Source organism: Pinus tabuliformis, chromosome X (assembly GCF_031772625.1).
Source record: "Pinus tabuliformis cultivar Carrire ecotype Pingquan chromosome X, CPIR1, whole genome shotgun sequence".
NCBI lineage: Eukaryota > Viridiplantae > Streptophyta > Pinopsida > Pinales > Pinaceae > Pinus > Pinus tabuliformis.
The window spans coordinates 1,324,721,796-1,324,734,789 of record NC_142308.1 but is presented as its reverse complement, the minus strand read 5'-3'; the positions used below and the strand labels follow the sequence as shown (position 1 = coordinate 1,324,734,789).

Sequence of the window (12,994 nt, the reverse complement as noted above, 5' to 3'; positions counted from 1 at the left end):
AAGTGTGCAATTCCATAAGAATCTTTTGTTTTAGCTGGGAATTCTTACAGAGGTATAAGCGATCTTTGTACCATAACGAATCATTTTGCCAGCTAAATGTATCAGAAGTACTGGAATCTTGTTGTAGCTTTCGAATAAGTGCCCACACTTCTTCGTCATTCTTCCATTCCTCCTTTGCTTCGTTTATCCAATCTGGTTGGATAATAGAAATGGCACACAACAATGCTTCCACATCCTCATCCTTTCTTGAGAGTGCATCTGCCACCACATTTTGCTTCCCTTTTTTGTAGATGATTTCAAAGTCATAACCCAACATCTTTGTGACCCACTTTTGTTGCTCTTCAGAGGATAATCTTTGTTCTAAAAAGTATTTAAGGCTATCATGATCCGTTTTTACCTTGAAGTGTCTTCCCATTAGGTAGGGTCGCCATTTCTTAAGTGCATGGAGTATTGCCAACATTTCCTTCTCATAAATAGCTTTGCTTAAAAACTTTCCCTTGATTGGACGACTTTCAAAAGCAATGGGTCTTTCATCTTGCATTAGAACAGCACCAATTCCATTTCCTGAAGCATCACATTCCACAATAAAGGTTTTTGTGAAGTCCGGTGTAGCTAAGACCGGTGCTTGGCACATTGCCTCTTTAAGATGTTCAAAGGCCTTTGTTGCTTCCGGAGTCCATGAAAATGAATCTTTCTTCAATAATGTTGTTAGAGGTGCTGCTATTCTCCCATAATTCTTAACAAACTTGCGATAATACCCTGTCAACCCAAGAAATCCTCGCAGATGCTTTATGGATGTGGGGATTTTCCATTCCTTAATGGCTTTAATTTTGCTAGGGTCTACCTTAACTCCTTCATGAGATACAATATGACCCAAATATTCCACCTCCTGGACTCCAAAGAAACATTTGGATCTTTTTGCATATAATTGTTTCTCCTCCAATAGTTGTAGCACCTTGTCAACATGTTCAACATGATCCTTCCAAGACTTGCTGTAGATTAGTATATCATCAAAAAATACTAACACAAATTTTCTAAGGAATGGTTTGAAAATTGAATTCATCAAACCTTGAAATGTTGAAGGTGCATTGGTAAGGCCAAAAGGCATGACCAAAAATTCATAATGACCCTCATGAGTTCTAAATGCCGTTTTCGGAATGTCTTCAATCTTCATTCTGATTTGATGATATCCCGAACGAAGATCCAACTTGGTGAAGTAAATTGATCCATGCAATTCATCCAGTAATTCATCAATGACAGGAATGGGGAACTTATCTTTAATAGTGAGCTTGTTGAGCTCCCTATAATCTGGACACATGCGCCATGATCCATCCTTCTTGTGCACCAATACTACTGGAGCTGAGAAAGAACTTTGACTCGGTTGAATTATACCAGCCTCTAGCATTTCTGCAACCATACGTTCAATTTCACTTTTTTGGACATAGGGATATCTGTACGGCCTGATGTTTGGAGGAACACTTCCTGGAATCAGATGAATAGCATGATCATGATCACGCATAGGTGGGAGACCTTTGGGAGTCTCAAATACCTTGGAATGATTGTCCAGGACTTTTTGGAGATCTGGAGAAATAGATGATTCCAATGTGGAAACATCTAGCGAACATAATTGTGCAATTACACCTCTTTGCTCCTTTTTTAGAAGCTTTGTCATGCCATTAGAGCTGATTATCTTTCCTGGTTTCCCTGCAATACCCCTTAATTCAACTTCCTTTCCTTCCACAGAAAATTTCATGAAAAGTTCTTGAAAATTAAAAGCTATTGTACCCAAGGATTGTAGCCATTGGACTCCTAGTACAACATCAGCACCTCCCATTGGAATGGAAAGCATTGGGCTAGTCAATACATATTCTCCCATGGATAGCTTGATATTATGGCACTTTCCAGAACAATTTATTGTTCCTCCATTTGCAATCATCACTTGACACTCTGGTGCTGGATATAGGAAGCAATTCAATTCTTTTGCTACCCTACAATGAATAAAATTGTGGGTGCTTCCTGAATCAATCAACACTATTACCTTTTTCTTCTTGATTTGTCCTTCTATCTTGATGGTTTGAGGAGTGGTAATTCCCGCCAATGCATTACAAGATATGGTCGGATTTATTTGTTCTTCATCTAGGCTTTGTTCCTGGAATATATCCTCTTCTTTTGACCTTTCTTGCTCCTTTTCTTCTTCCTCTTCACAATCTATGTAGAATAATTTCTTCTCAGCACACTTATGACCTTTTGTGTATTTGCTATCACAATTGTAACAAAGCCCTTTTGCTCTTTTTTCTTCCAATTGTTGTGGTGTCAACCTTGTAGGTTGTGGAAGACTATGGGCAACAACACTTCCGTCTTTATAGTTGTGAATGGTATGCTTCCTAGTTGCCATAATTTTGCTTTCCATTTTTCTTGCTAACCTGAATGCCTTCTCTAATGAATCAGGTTCCCAAAGGCGCACATCATGTTGGATATTATCCTTTAAAGACCCTATGAACACATCAATCCTATGCTCCTCTGGAATATCTTTTACCCTTATGTTCAATTTTTGGAACTCCTCAATGTGCTCCATTATTGAACCCTTTTGTTTGAGACTTATCAATTGGCTAAAAAAAGTGTTGCTTTTTGTATCCTCATAATGTGCTATCAATTCTTCCGTAAAAATTGCCCAAGTGATAAATTGTTTACGAGAACAAAGCCATTGATACCATACAAACTGATTTGGTTCCAAATATAAAGTTGCCATACGTACCTTTTGTGTGTTTTGCACATTATTGAGATCGAAGAATTGCTCCATCTGTAATATCCATGTGGCGGGATCCTTGCCATCAAACTTCCTCATATCGATTTTTGGAACATGGTGAGTCTTCGATCCAACATTAGAGTCTATGGAATCATGATTAACATTTCTTTTGTTCTCATCATGAGTTTCCTTTACTACTCTTTCACCCTTAGTGACCATTTCTTGTAGCAACTTATTCATATTTATCTTCAATTCTTCCATCTTATCATCCATGCCATCAATTTTAGCGTCCATGCCATTCACCTTAGCTTCCATGCCATCCATCTTAGCTTCTACGCCTTTCCTTAAACAATCCATCTTAGCTTCTACACCTTTCTTTAAACCATCCATCTTAGCTTCTACATCTTTCTTTAAACCATCCATCTTAGATTCTGTTCCTTTTTGTGCAAGGGACAGTTGTTGCACTTGGTCTTGTAATTTTGATATATCATGTTGCATTTCTTCCTCTTCTTCATGAGTCATGCTAGAGCTTTCAGGTTCCTTACTAGGTGTTTGCATTTTCTTTCCTCGGGGCATCAGTTACCGATAATAATGCTCTACTATGCCCTTTGAATTCCTTCAAAATAAATTTTCAAACCAAGCTTAAGCAAAAATTTAAAAAAATCTACACACCTTTTTTCACTTTATAGGAGCTTGATATTGCCTCTGATGTATCTCTGTACTTTCCAATCATCTAGTTCTGAAATTGTGACCTGTAGTAGCTCTCTGTGTCCTCTTTCCAATGCCACCAGTCTGATCCAAATTGGATTCTCCAAGAAAGAGTTATGCACAATCTCCCAAGATGACCTGATTATAGACTTTCAGTAGAGTGAACTTGTATGAAGTGCCACGTGTACAATTTTCGACCTTTGGTTCTGAAAAAGATATACAAGAAACTACAGTCCGTCCTCTTTCTGTACCTTCTTACGAAATTTCAATCCGATCCCCAGAGAGAAAGTTATGACGATTTTCCCTAGGTCACCTGTTTTGAATGTAATTCAGGAGTCTGCAAAAAGACCAACTTCCTCAGATCATATCTCCGCAAATATCGCGCGAAAAGATCTGAAATTCGGACCCAAGGTTCAGCGCGATTTCTTCTCAAATGGGTTTTTTTTGCGACTTCTGAAACATCACAGAAAAAAAGTTATAGCGAAAATTCCACGATGACCTGTTTGGAGCAGCGAAACCCTAGAATCCAAAGCTCTGATACCAAATGTTATGAAACCAGCTCAAGAAAAGATAGAAAAGAAAGATCAACGCCTTAGAATTCAGCCTCTTCGAGGGGGCAACCTCCTTTACATTACATAAATGAACAATTCTTGGATGATACAAATGACAAAACCTCCTTTCTATATATAGGAGTCTAAGGAGTCACAATATAATCCAGCCGACCTAACAATAATAATATAAAGCCACAAAAATAACAATAGAGGGATTCTATGGGGCACATAAATAACAATATGGGGGTAATAGGGGCACAACAATATAAATAAGGGGTATAACTACAATAGTAATGGGGTAATCACTAGTATTATAGGGACCCAACAGGCTCCACGAGCAGAGATAGCTTGCGCTTCACTTTTATTCCAAATTTTTTTACTTGCTTGGAGGAAAGTTGTATCCTCCATTTTGGTCTCCTGGATGAGGCGGATATCTAAGGCTTCCAATCTTGTTAAGCTTTTCAGTGCTTCTTCTTTGGCTCTAGTGCCCATACCCCGATAGTTCCAGGAGACGATCTTCATCATTTACTTTTGTTATGGTGGGCTCCCTTGGAACCCTGAGATTGATTCCTCGTCGTCTTCGGAGTTTTTGCCAATAGCTTCTCAAGGGTTGGCTGGCTGCCCTGAAGCTTGTCTTTATAGGTTTCCTGCTCTCTTTTTTCCCTGGCAGACTTGCATCCTCTTGTGGATCTTCTAGGAGAGGATTGAGAGTCTCCTATTTCTCCTTCTTCTTCTGACTCCTCAGATTCTTGGACTTCCTCCTCCTCTTCTGAGAGCTTTCCTTTGGATCTCTCAGCGGCACTTCCACCTTTGGTTGAGACGAAGGGGGAAGCTTTGGCCGGAGAAATTTCCTTTGGGATCTCAACCTCTTGGAAGGCCACAGTTTCAAATCTTAGGAGCTCGAATTTGTTCTCTTGGCCTTCCATGGTTGATTGCTGAACGGGGGCCGTCTGAGGGCCTTTATCATTTGCAGTTGCAATCTTCTTATGAGAAGTCTTTGTGCGCTTGACCTGGTTCCAGCCTTCTTCTTTCCCTTTCTCTTTCGCCCCATTGGATGGATAACCTCTGGAAAAATGGTCGTAGACGTGGCATTTCCGGCATTTGAAGGGCAGCTGCTCATAGTTGAGTTTTTGCACATGAGTCCAGGGACCTACGATGATCTTGATGGCTTCGAGGAGCCCCACCTCTAGATCTACCTCCACGCAAATTCTGGCACAATCGTACTGGTCTTTATTATTAGCCCGATCTATAAATTTACTTAGGGTGTTGCCTATGTGCCTCAGCGAATCCCAATTCCAACAATGCACTGGGAGATTAGGGAGTTTCACCCACACTGAGATTGATGTGGGAACATCCACTAACGGATCGAAGTCTCGCGTCCATTTATTCAGATACAATCCTTGAGGGCCCATGAAGTAAGGTCCATTTTGGAAAATCAGGTCCTTGTCCTCTTTTGCAGTGAACTTGAACAGAAAGTAGCCTCTCCCGAGAAAGTATGAGGTTACTCTATTTTTTATCAAGGGTGCCCAGTTCTTGGCGACCCAGATCTCTGTGGATTTAGGGGATGGCCAAAGCCCTGTGAACTGGCCAACGAGGGCACGATCTGCTAGAGACAAAGCGACTTAGATTGACCCATCTGGCGGGAGAGAAATCTCGGGGATGTCCTCCAGTTTCTTCACAAACTTTGCAGCTTCGCCTTTCTTCTTCTTTGGCAAGGATGCGAGCAGAGAGTTGAAAGCTTCAGAGGCAGAAGGCGGAGGAGGAGAGATGGGAGGCCCCTGAGGAGAGCCCAACACCTCCATGGAGGCGGGCGACCTCGAGTACAAGCCAATCTGCGGCAGGCGGCCGCGTCCTTCAACACTGCCCAAACTCCTCACAGGAGCGCTCGCGCTGTTGCAGAGCTAGGTCACGCCAACAAAAAAAAACCAAATTTTCGGATCTATTCTTCTACCATACAATGTTACATGAAGGACCATCGCAAATCGTCAATTTAAAGCTATGTTGTTATAAAATACTTTTAACATAATATAAATAACAATTATAACACAAAAATATTTCTACAAGATATAATATAAAATCATTAATACCATAATATTAAATCTAAAAAGAAATTCCCACCAAGGAAGGTGCTTAGTAGCACATGTCCCCCCTTGATATGATGCCATCTCACACGAAAGGGGCATGTGGTTCCCGCTATACTTTGATGTATTGTTGTGCTCTTGTTGCTTCATTGATCATGACATGAATCCGTCACAAGATTAAACATCATTTGAATATTGTAGGTGACATAGGGAGGTGTAGGTGGCTTAGCAAGGGAATTTTATCATATCGACAGAGTTGGAGGAAAAAATTGACACTATAGACCACAAGTTGACCATTCTAGCTAGGGAATCAACCAACATCTCCTTCTCCTATGATGAGGGTAGTGATGCCTAGAAATTCTGCCCTATAATTGTTATGACTCATTAGTTTTTTGCTTATATCAATAGTAGTCTCTTTTGTCTTCTCAAATTTTTGTATGTCAAGATCTGGCACAACCAACTTGTTTTTGTAAGTTTCTATTTACAAGATACTCTAGTTACTTTAAAACTCTCAATTTACGTTTGGAATAAATTTTTAAAATATATAATCTTCATTTAACCTAATGAGAATCTACTATATCTACATATATGTAAAAATAATAATAATATGTTTTTTTTAAACTCTGCCCAAAAAAATGGCATGATAAAACAATATCCATATAATGTGCAAAATTAAATCCAAAAAAGAAGTAACGTATCAACTTAAAATCTTATATCTAATAAAGGAAAAGTTAATTAAAAAATTTGAAACTCAAGAAAGCAGCCTTGAGAAAACGATATCCATAGAGTCAACGTCCAAATTTGTCGTACGAAAATTTTGTAAAATTAGAACATATTTTAAATTTATAATGATAATTTTATTATATCAAGGAACGAATCACCGCGATTTAAAGTTAAATTATTGCAGTCACTTGGGCTCTGTGAAATTTCCCACCGAGACAAATTCAGCAGGTCCGGTCGTTTCCGACGGTGAAATGCAGTTGCTGATACCATGGCAAGCATGTCTGGGATTTCGTAGCTGGCAAGTCAACGTTGGGACATCAAAGGGCGAATTGGCGTTACTTGACGGTAAATTTCTGTTAAAGTTGTATAGAACATCCTCTGCTCGGAAAATTCGAACTATTTTCGAGTCGAAAGGGATTGTGCATTTGCTGATGTTGCTTCCATAGTCATAATAAGAAGTTTAAGCCTTTAACAGAATTCACTTCAAAGGCCTCTTTCCTAGTTCGAGCTGGAGTTAAAGCTTATGCGTTCGAGTCTTTGGATGGAGGCAAATGGAGAAACTTCGACGATATATGCGGTTCTATCGAGAAAATTAAGAGTATTTGGGCTTTCATTAGATTAAGGTGAGCCAATTTTATTATTTTTGATTTTATTAAATTAATACTTATCTTCGTCCTTCAAATTTTGCTTTTGAAATTAAGCATGAAACAGAGTATCCGTGCATGGACGTTAGGTTTGGAAGGCTTCGTCTTGTATAAATTCGGTTAATTGGAAACATTAATTCGTCTGACCAGTGAAGCACTACTAAATTAGCCTCTAGTCTTCAAGATCCCATTTCCCGATTCGTTCTCTTTCCCTAAGTAGAAGAGCCTCTGTTCCATCGCATGGCCTTTATCGTTTTAGACAGGAACACCTTGACTTTCCATGTTGCTTCATTTGAATAGAAAAAGGACTGAAGTGCAAAGAGCCAAAAGCAGGGAACTAATGGTCTCATAGACTATTTTTAGTATCGTGGACCTTAAAATATCATATCATTTCATTTCATCTTTAAATTTTCGTACCTGGACTCCTCCATATTCTGCAGGATGGCAGAAATCTCTGGAGTTGAAGGAGGAATGACTTCTCTTGGAATGGAAAATGATATTTTCTCTTCTAGTTTTCAAATGGTTACCGAACTTGTTATTGATCTTCTGGATAGTGCCAGGTTCCACATTTCTCAGCTTGTTGGATATTCTGTGAAAAGAGTGAAATGCAGATTCTTCTCCGGGATATCACCGACATTGATGACCCGTGAATACATTTACTCCTCATATTTTCAATTTTGTAATTTCTTATGTATTAAGAGTCAAACAGAAGTCAAAATTGGTCTCAATTGTTAAAACTTAATTGGGCTATTTTGGAAGCGACATGTCAGTGAGCATCTTAGGTATAATCATCTTTTATTGTGGAATATTACGCCTTATTCTGAAGACCCTGGGTTGGTGAAAGCAGGGTTTGCTATTTCTCCCCTTAGAGTTTGATTCCTCAAGTGAGTGGCCAACTCCACGGGGGCTGTTGACTAGTAGAAACCATCATGGCCATTAAGTCAGGTCAGTCAAGATACATGCTCCAATAAAAGTGTATATGGAAGCACCTGCTTCTTGATAGGTGGTTAGTGCTTCACATTTACTCTAAGGAAACTTTCTCAAGTTTCTTTTTGAAAAGATTCCCTATTAGTATTCATTCCTTGTCTCTTTGTAGGGTTTCAAAATGGTTAGTAGTTTAGAAATAAAGTTGAGTTGGCTTCTCAAACGTCGCAAAGCCGTTAGTCGTTTGGAAACAAAGTTGAGTTGGCTATTCAAACCTTTAGGGAATTCCATAATTCATTTACAGTTAGTCGTTTGGAAACAAAGTTGAGTTGGCTATTCAAACCTTTAGGGAATCCCATAAATTCATTTACAGTTAGTCGTTTGGAAACAAAGTTGAGTTGGCTATTCAAACCTTTAGGGAATTCCATAAATTCATTTATATATTTTTATCTGCATTTCATTAAGGAATTATTTGGTTTGTATTTGGTGAGTTGGCTTCTCAAACCTTGCAAAGTAGTTGGTCGTTCTGAAACAAAGTTGAGTTGGCTTCTCAAACCTTTAGGGAATTCCGTACATTCATCTATATTTTAAATTTTTCCATCTACATTTGAAGGAGTTATTTGGTGTGGATTTCTAGATCACAGAGTCAAAGATCTTGTAGATGTACATATTTTCTAGCAAGGATTAGAGCCTCATCATCTTTGGATTACTTGCTAGTAGTGGTTTGAGAGGGTCTTCTTTTCCTAGAGAGACATTGATGCCTTGCTCATGGGGTTTTAAGAAGCATTGTCTTTAATAAAGGGGAATGTAGTTTTTATCAACATCCAAATTTGAGCCTTTTGTTTCTAGCTTTAAAGTCAACAGAGGCTTTTGCAAAATAAGGCCTACTTTCATCATGCCATAGGGACTAGAGTAAATTCGACAGGAGTTTGGGCCTAACCCTCCTAAGTTTTGGTGAAAGAACTTTATTTAATAGAGAATTTAAACTTTTTACTATTTGATTTGTAAATTTCCATGGATATTCCTTTGAACAGTTCGTCACAACGGACCTTGTATCATGTTGAAATATTTTATTATGCAGGTTTATTTTCTTAGATCACGGATTTATTTATTACTAGGCTATTGCTCAAATCTATGAAAATAACTGATTTACACAAAGGAAAGAACAAGCAAATAAACACACCATCCACAAAAATGAATGCAAGATGTATCCTAGGATACCCGAAATTGGAGAAAACCCAACTAGAAGGTGAGACCTATAATTTGCTCTCTTTTCTTTAGTTATGAAATGCAGATACGAAGGAAGGGGCACTCATTATGGAGTTTCTTTTGACATTGTGCTTTGAGTGGTTGCTACTTAATTTTCTTCCTCCTTTGTTATGCTCCCAAATCCCTACCCCTAGATGCTTTGTTCAACAATGTAACAAATTCAATGCTAAATCCCCTTCTATTCTTAGTGTTGAGAAGTGTAGCTTGGGAGATACTCCCACGATCCCTGGGGTATTGGGTTTGTGTGGAGTTGACCAACAAAAAACTTAAAAAGTGGGTTTGTGGGCAATGTACCCAAGTGGTGGGCTTTAGGCACATGTTGGTGGGATAAAGACCCAAAAGAAATGTTTGTTTATTCTAATTGTTGTGTAAGGGCTCTTTAATGGAGTTAAGAAACCCCAAGTAAATGATTGTAGAGTGTATAAATAGAAGTGACCTACGTGGAAGTCAATCACACATTGCAATATCATCTTGTGAAGACATTTGCCAAGAGAATAGCAACAGATCTGAAGTGGAGAGCGATTGGAGGTCTAATTCTGTGTTTTGGCAGTATTTTTGCTCTAGAAGAGAAGATCGAATTCTTCTCTCCTACGGTGAGTTTGCTGGATGTTGTTTTTGGCATGGTTCTGTGGTTAGGTTCTATGTTTATGGATGAAATTCTAGGCTGAGTTATGTTGTAGCCTTGGAGAGGGCCGTAGCCCTAACTTCCTGTGCAAAGAAGGGGCCGAAAGGTCTGAAATAAGGCTGGAATTGGGGCTGAGCTACCTCAGATTCAAGCGTAGAAGTTAAGCAAAGGAATGAGGCTGTGATAGACCGCAAACAGAGAGAAAAAGGGCCCTGAACCTGAGGCTGATTAGGGTCCAAATTTGAGGTATTGCAGAAGGAAGCTTCAGGGCTGAGTTACCTCAGGAAGAGCGCCATAGGACCAAGACTTCTCAGATCTGAGCAGAGGTTAGTTGGGAAGGATATTGACTATTTGTTGAAACTTGAAGTAGGTGATTTCAGAGGTTCATGCTTGGAGGTCTGTTCACTAAGTTGTGCTTGGACAGAGTTTGGAAAGGCTGATATACAATGGTTTGAGGGCTGTCAAACAGTGTGAGAAGTCAAGGTTTTAGGGTTGCGTTGAACAATGATCTAAGGAGCAGATTCACTGGAAGTTGCAGACCTTGTTTGAAGCCCTGTGTACAATGAGTTTTGGAGCAGCAAGACCACTGTGTGAAGGCAGATCCTTAGAGGCTGAGTATACAGTGATTTGGTGTGCATATTCACTGTGAGAAGCGAAACTTGTTGAGCATATGATCAGTGACCTTTGGAGCAACATTGTCACTGTAAGAAGTCTGAGTCGTTGAGCTGATTATGCAAGTGAATTTGAAGGTGCAAACATCCTTGTAAGCAGCTGAAGGCAGAGGTGTTGGAGCAACAATATTTTCTGTGAGTATAGGTGGCAAAGGACCTGCCAGGTGTTCAAGGCAAGTGGACTGAAAGAGCTGTGGTTAGGCAATTCCTCAACAAGTAAGTCAAGTTTGTTCTTGTTCTCGGGCATAGTCAAGTGTTGTTGACTTCAAGCCCTAGTTTTCCTTGTAGCAGGGCTAATTGTAAGGGTTATGATCCTGGTTTGGGAGCTCTATGTTTGTTGTATTAATGTTGTAATATAAACATGTTTTGGGTCCCCAAAATAATGTGTACTTTGTTGATTCACTGTTGTTACATTTCCGCTGTGCAAAGTGCTTGGAGTTGTGTGTATTTTAGTGTGTTTGTGATCATGTTTTAGACATAAACCTGATTTTGAAGTACTAGAGGAAAAAATCAACATGGTATCAAAACTACTTTGAAGTGACAGCTGAATCAGAGTGTGCACAACAAACATCTCAAGAGGGAGTTGGTTGATTGTTGTTGAAGGACTAACAACAATGGCAAAGAAGGTTATTGAGAGTCAAAGGGAGTCAAGTTCGAGAGGGAGTTTGTAGGTTTAGAGGGAGAATCTGCAACCCAAGAAGAGCACATGGTCAATGGGGAGTAAGGAGACTTCTACAACAGGCAAGAAGGAATTGTGGAATGGGCTGAAGGCCTATGATGAGAAGAAGCAAGAGCCTTCTGGTGGGGATATTACCGAGGATAGTGTGGTTCATTCTACAGGGTATGCTGCAGTGGTGGACGCCAAAGATTGGACTAGTGTCGCTGACAAGTTACTTCCGAGTAGTGGAAGTACCTATTAGTTTTTGTAGCATCAGACAGGTATTCTAGACTCTAGTCTCGAATTTGATCAAAGAGGCTAAGGAACACATGATCTCCAAAGCCCAGAAAAGGTTTCAGTAGAAAACACCTAGAGATGGCTCAATTAAGTTAATTAATCAATAATTAAATATTTCCTAACCCTAACTTAGGAAAAATGATTAATCAACAACAATTAATAGAGAAGTGTGAGAATTCTCTAGAAACTCACACAGATCGAGTTGGTGATGATCTTAGTCGTTGATGGGGATCTAATCATATTTGTTTCAGAAGGCCGAATTGTTTGGCACAGAACCAAGGAGATCTGGATTCTGAGCACTTTGACCTATGTTGACCGCAGGCTTGACTATAGACTTTGACCGCAGGAACTCTCTCTTTGTTAACCAAGTTTGACCACTTGGATTGGGACTATTTTGACCTCTTTTTGACCAACATTGAAGGCCGAGTTTGTGGACTGTTGACCAAGCTCTTGGAGGATTGTTTTTTACTATTGAGTTGCACTGGTTAGGGCACATTTGACTATTGTTGACTTGGACAAAATTGCAGACTTTGACCATTGACCATAATTGACTTTTGAGGCTCGTCATTGGTTGGATATTGGTTTGTCTATTTGGATAGTCAAAGGTTGACTTTGACTCATTGTAGAATTGTATTATTGTACTCTCTATTGAACATTTTATGACAATCTAATAAGAAGAAGAATTTGAAAGCATTTTCCCCCTTGTGGGGTTTTTTCCCTAATCTTTGACCAATCTCAGTGTCTCTTGTCATTGCCTCTGATTGCCTCTTATTGTATATTGCATTCACTGTTCTATATACAATTGCTACTGATTACTGGAAGATTAAATTGATTACTAATTGAAGTTAAGAATTGGGCTAAAGTAATTTTAACAACATAAAATAATGGAAAATTAACAGGTAGATTGGTGAGCTAATGTACAAGAGAATTTGAAGTTGTAGACCTTCTTGTGAGGAGCAGTAGCAAAGGAATTGGAGCAGTAGTACCCTCTGTACTTGCCAAATGTTCAAGGTAAGTGGACTAAAATGGATATGGTAAGCACTTCATTAGCAAGTAAGTCAAGTTTGTCTTGTTCAAGGGTAGATTGATGGTCGTGT

At 39.2% G+C, this 12,994-nt stretch overlaps 1 protein-coding gene across 4 annotated transcripts in view; it reads left to right on the top strand.

Moving 5' to 3' along the window:
• The first annotated feature begins 6,977 nt into the window (after positions 1-6,977).
• LOC149144964 (putative cyclic nucleotide-gated ion channel 20, chloroplastic) overlaps positions 6,978-12,994 on the top strand; it is a 550,668-nt gene continuing 544,651 nt past the window's right edge. For 3 of the 4 annotated variants that reach the window (XM_089450165.1, XM_089450163.1, XM_089450164.1), the window contains exons 1-2: positions 6,979-7,154; positions 7,285-7,432. The gene's annotated coding sequence lies outside the window, so the exon portion shown is untranslated. Of the gene's footprint in view, positions 7,155-7,284; positions 7,433-12,994 lie in introns of all 4 variants that reach the window. The other variant, XM_089450166.1, reaches the window with a different exon arrangement.